The sequence below is a fragment of the Micropterus salmoides genome, unplaced genomic scaffold, assembly GCF_014851395.1.
Source record: "Micropterus salmoides isolate LMB-PRFRI ecotype aquatic unplaced genomic scaffold, ASM1485139v1 Ms_hic_scaffold_2, whole genome shotgun sequence".
NCBI lineage: Eukaryota > Metazoa > Chordata > Actinopteri > Centrarchiformes > Centrarchidae > Micropterus > Micropterus salmoides.
In genome coordinates this window covers 33676805-33683165 of record NW_024041150.1, presented here as the reverse complement: position 1 = coordinate 33683165, position 6361 = coordinate 33676805, and positions in this window count along the sequence as shown.

Sequence of the window (6361 nt, the reverse complement as noted above, 5' to 3'; positions counted from 1 at the left end):
TTTCTCCCTCATTTACTGTTCATGGCTGTTTTTGCCCCATTGACTTCCATTATAACCACATTTTTTTATTGCAAAGCCATGACACCAGATAATCATGCATTTTTGAATGTTGGTGGTTTTCCCTGTTGGGAAGAGGTAAAAATTGTAATTTTTACTGTTGATAACCAGGTGGCTCCATTAACCCTTTATAGGCCTGTGCAAAAAACAAAACAAAACAAAAAACACTAAGCATCTGCATCAGATATATGAACACTTTATTATGAACCAAAATGCAACAACAACTTCAAATAAACTGAACAATGGTTCAACAGTTGAGGATGGATGAAGAACTAAACAATTGAACAAACCACAAACTCTGTGTGTGTGTGTATTTTCAGTCTTTCCAGCTGGACTTGCAGCATATCACTTGGTGCTCTTTGCAAGTGTGTCCACCACAACGGATGCAAGTGCTGACTGTTCTTTTTTTTTGTCCTGTGCAGCACTTGCATGTTCCCCTCTTCCCTTCTGAGCTGCTGGTGTCTGCTGGTGTCTGCTGGTGTCTGGGGATTTGTGTCTGGAGGGACAGCTGCAGGAGACTGAATCTCTCTCACCAGTGCAGCAGCAACTGGTGCGCGAGGGAGGTGCTCTCTCCTCAATATTGCTGCAGAGACCAGAGAATTTCCCAGCTCTTCTAGGAAAAGCCTTCTCTGAAACAGCTTTGCCTGACTGACTTACTTTGTTTTTGTTTACTCTATGTAGTTCTGAGAGCTGAGGTGCATGAGTTCTCACACTCTCTCTCACACTAACACTCACACACACACACACACACACACACACACACACACACTTTAATATGCTATTATATTCCATATAACTCCATGTAAAAGCCAGAAACTAAGCTTTATTTTTGCACAGGCCTATAAAGGGTTAATGGTGCCACCTGGTTATCAACAGTAAAAATTTTAATTTTTACTGTTAAAATTACAATTAAAAATAAAAAATACCTACCTACCCTACATTTTTACAGCAGTTTAAAGTAGTGGCTGTTTTCAGCCACGAACATAACGAAAGGGTAGTGAATTTGCCCACAGTGTACTGTTGAGTTTTTGAAATTTTTCAAAGCATTTTCCCAAAATATGTGTCAAAATAAGATTTGTCACCAAAAATCATTCCATTTGCTGAAACACAGAAAAAGTTATGGCCAAATTAAGACTCAAAAATACCCCTTAGTGGCTGAAAACAGCCACAACAGCACATAACATTTTGTTACTGTACTTGCTTTACAGTCATCTGTGCACAAGGTCGTGCTGTGGTAAAAACTTGTTGTGTGTTATTCTTGTTTTTCTTCTTTTTATAAACACATCACATAAACAAAGATTATTCCTAACATTTGTTATGTGTAGTTACAAGACCTCACCAAGATAACATGACATAATGCAGATTAAAATGAAAGCTTTTTTGTTACAAATAGTACTTTGAACAAAAAGAAAAGCCGATTGCTGTGTTTTGTGGCAGTCAAAACACTTTGTTGCCAACTGGGGAGTTGCAGAGTGCCCTCTGGTGGACAAACTGTGCAACTGTTTGTTTATTGTCATTTATCTGTTATTATAAACACAGATAGGCTACACAGATTTATCTGCGATTAGCTCATATCGGTCAAAAATACTGGCACACAGATTTATTGGTCCGACTCTAGTATAGGCTAAAGTCTCTAATCACCTGCTTTTTAGTTACTTGAATTAGTTTGCTACCTGCAGAAGTTTTTCTAACAGTGTATGGGCAGGTAGGTAGACAGGCAGATAGGCCAACCAATCATTTCATTTGGACCGACTTAAATGATCGGTGGTGCTTATTACAGTCCTGCCACAGCCACAGATACAGGATTTTTTTTCTTTCATTTTTGTGTCACAGTATTTGATTTATTGATTGCTGCCAGGTTGTAAAAGAGCAAATACAACAAAACTGGGTAGACTGCACCGACATACATTCATACGCTGGTTGGTGAGGCTACCATGGGTGCCAACTGCTCATCAGAAAGAAGATGATCATTCACACTCACCGATGCAGCAGCCTTCAGGAGCAACTGGCAGGAGAATTGAAACACATTTCAGATACCAGCTAACAGTGAGTTCACAGTACTTTTGTATATGGTATTATTTATTTAGACTTTGCTTCTAGATCATTTGTTTTGCCAATCCAGTGTGTGCAGATATAATATACTACACAAGTTACTCTGTTCTCCCGTGAACCCAGTCACTAGTCGTCAGTTAAAAGTCACTGCATTTTATATGCGATGTTTACATAAATACTGCATTATTTTTGTTTTAAAATCAGTACCCCAACAACTTTACTGTTTTGCCTTTTTAATTTAACATGCACCACTACATGTAAATATCATGAATATTCAAATATAGACGCTTTCATCGGATGCGTTGCCAAGGTGACGCACCTGGCCCAAAGTCAACTTCCGTTCTGTTTGTTTATTACTGGCTTTGTGTTTACTGGCTAATATGGTGAGTGATATCCAGTACAGTGTTTCCCATACATTCATTTATTTGTGGCGGCCCACCACATTATCAGCGCTGACCGCCACATATTGATTCCCGTATATTTTTGTTTTTTTTACTATTTAAGATGGGAAAACTTGTATTTGATTGCAGAGCTGCCGGCAGCGCATATTCGCTCCTCTCTCTCCCGCAAACACATTGACAGTGGACCAGTCTGCGTATTGAATGGTTTGTATCATGAACACCGCTGCACAAATCCGTCCAACGTCAATGTCGGAGATCTCCACAGTTACGCTGTCATTCTGTGGGAAACCCTGTGGTAAATCAGACTGGTCGGTAGAAAAACATTGTTGTCTCAAATTTTTGTTCAAGGGGTCTGCTAGTGTGACCTTATCACATTTCAGTTTGGCCAAGTAACGATTCTTTTCTTCGACTGGCAGCTAAGGTGATTTACTTGTTATGAATTGCTTGCGGAAGTCTGCCGGAAGTTAAGTTTGGGCCAGAGTAATGCACATGTGCAGTATCGTTTGTTTATGTTGTTACCGTTGAAAGCGTGTAATTTAAGGCTGACCCCCAATAGTTGAAGATTCGATGCTGCTGCGATGGGCGGAGCCTGATTCGACAATATTTCTGATTATACACAGAGCAACTTTTAGAGCAATCGTGCAGGGTAATGTTGCCCTCAATGATAATGAGTAAAGTTTATAAGTATAGATATTTTAACTCTGTATGAGCCCTCTCCTGGCCTAAGATCTTCTGGCAAGGGCCACCTGTCTGTTCCTGCAGCCAGACTAAGAACAAAACTTTTACCAGAAAGCATATCCAGATTTTATCTGAGCTGCCACTTGTTTTACTATTCCTGCCCTACCAGTCTTATCACTTTGTTTGCTTGTCTTATCTTCCTTACCTCCAACTGAACATATTTGTTATACTTTATTGTGATCCTTGTTCTTACATTCTGTATTTTATCCCCCTGTATCTTTTACCCACGTGGTTATTTAATTTTGTATTTTATGTGTGATTTGTTGTGAAGCACTTTGTACTTTGTTTGATAAGTGCTATATAAATAAAGCTTATTATTATTATTATTATAAAGTTTACTACCGTAGTCCCCTTCCCCCACCACTCCGCCACCTGCCCTGCACCGCCGCTCTCCGTTCAAAACATAGTCGGACTTGCTCCTAGCAAGATTGCCCAGCAACATTGCTCAAAAAGTTGCCCGTGTATCATCAGCTTTAAAGTCGAAGCTTCGCAGTGAAACAAGGATCATGTCATTTTGGCAATATGGGGTGCTCAATGTCTGATTTTACATAGAACTACCATGGTTTTCTCCCAATAAGTTAATATATAGCCTATTACAATATACATTTCAACGTGAAATGCTGTAAATAAACACGTAAAAAGAATAAAACTTTCAATAAATGTTTTTGAAGTGCGTGAATAAATCCAAAATTGTAACCCTAACCCTGGGTCGTCAGTGCACATGTGTAGGCGTAGCGTGTATGTGTGAAGGGGCAGTGGAGAAACACTTGTGGAAGAGACGGAGCCCCAGCTTCATTGGTGTTGTGCCGAGTTGTCCGCACCTCGCGGGATTTTCGGATAATTTATCACTGTTGATGAACTACACAAAGAATATTTTTTAAAAAGCCGGCTACTTGAAATAGACCTGGGAGGAACCGCGACGTGCATGCAGTTGTCGGCAGCACGAATGGTGGACACATGATAGAAAATGGTCGACAATAAGCCTCAGTTTAGCTTCGGATCGCAATCGTCGCCCGCGCACATGAAAAACACACACGATTTGACTATCAGTCGACTATAGGCAGGACTTGGCGATTCTGATTGGACTTAGCCTGGGACAGCCCTAGTACAATTCCTTTATGCGTTTCTTGATAATACAGGATTGTTCTACTCTTTTAAACCTTTAAGATAGTGTAAAGCTACTTTTGCATATACTGTACATTTGGGTCACAGATTGTGCCTCTAAGTTATATCACAATGGTGTTTCTATGTGTGGTTTTGTGTACCCTCGGTTTCCTGTTTTGTGATCTGTTCGTGTGCGTTCAAGGGGAGCTGACAGAAAAAAGACACACGCATGCAACATCATTGCCACAGTATGTCAGACACAGCGTAGTTAACAGGAGTAACCTGGTTAATGTTTTCAGTAGAAAGCACTTTGAAACGTAAGACAACACAGAAACTAAAAACAAAGATTAGTTTTTGTTATTGGATAATCACATGTATGCTCAGAGAGGAATAGCCAATCAGACACGTGGCTTAGACCTAGTTTGCCCCATTTTTCATGCTTTAACAAGCAATAATGTTGAATATATTGTTTACTAGTTAACATTTGCTGAATTGGCACTTAATAACTAAATAAAAGTACTGCTGAGGCTGACAAGAATGGCATTAGTTTTCAAGGTCTTTTGCCATGAAACAGAATATTGGACAAATTAAAATAAATGTTCTTATATATTAAAAATAGTTGTTTAATTTAGTATATACATATGCTTTTTAAAACATTTAACAAGTAAACAAATTATTCTACAGCTAGTACCATGTAAAGATATTATAATGTGTCTCTTTCAACATGACTTGCAGATATACTCAATAGATATAATAAAGTAACCAGTAACCCTGATGCTTTGCCCAGTACGTTTGTCTTCCGTTTTGTGAATTCAAGAAAGGGGAAGTCGATAAATTATTGCGTCAGTTATCACGGTATCTTTGTCGCATCTTTTCTTGCTGTATCACCAGTGCCCTGTTCTTTGTAGGCTAATTGTGTAATAAAGGAAATTCAATTATCTAATACATGTGGTGATATTTTTATAAACTGATTACACAGAGAAAAGGAAAATTTGGTGTCACTAATATTACATCGTATTATTTCTAGTATCTTTCTTGTTATGGGAAAAAAACAGAAAATTTTGATGTGAAATTCTAGATGGGGAAACTTATTATTATTATTATTATTACTTGCAAATTATTGCATCAGAGTTTTCACTGTATCTTTGTCACATATATTTCAGAGAGGAGGGTTTCACTTCATGAAGTAGTCACTTCATGAAAGGGTTTTATATTTAACAGAGGTCAGATTGGGTGCCACGATGGTACAGGTTAACAGGTCGCCTCACAGCAAGAAGGTCCTGGGTTGTCAGAGTGGAGTTTTCATGTTCTCCCCTAGGTTAATTGGTGACTCTAAATTGCTCTTAGGTGTGAGGGATTGAGAATAAGAATGAACAAACGTCTTATTCTGCACCTTAGCTTGTTGAATAAGCGACCAAACAAAGGGGGGAAAGTGCAGTCAGTTTGCAGACTAGATATTAAAGTGCTACATTTATTTAGTGCAAGCAAGTAACAGAGAGGTGGATGGTGGGCGAGCAAGACACAGGTCCACATCCTGAGTCCTGCATGTGGTTAGGTTTAGGAAATAAGAGGTTAGGGTAACATTGTGTTAAATGTCAATACACTAAACCTGTCTTCAGACATTTTCAGTGTTTAACCAAGACCGTGATCCCTTACCTTAGCCACGTACTGTGGGTGCCTGAACATCACCATAAAGGTGTTTGATAACGATGTGGCTGCTATGAGCAGATGCTGCATTGCCAGAGCAAATATTGTAGGAAAACAAATGAAATACTTTGTGTAGTTTATTAATATCTTCAGTATCAACATGCCAATTAAAATAAAATTAAACTTTGTAAAATGGCAAGCCATGATGATGTTTATATTATATTTATATTATTAAGTACAAGAAAATAAGTGAATGCCAAATTCTGCACACTGAGCTCTTTTCTTTGTGGCCTTTTTGGTAATAGATTAAAACACAGTACAGCCTAAGATAAGAACTGTTCTTGTTTTGCACTTTTACACAG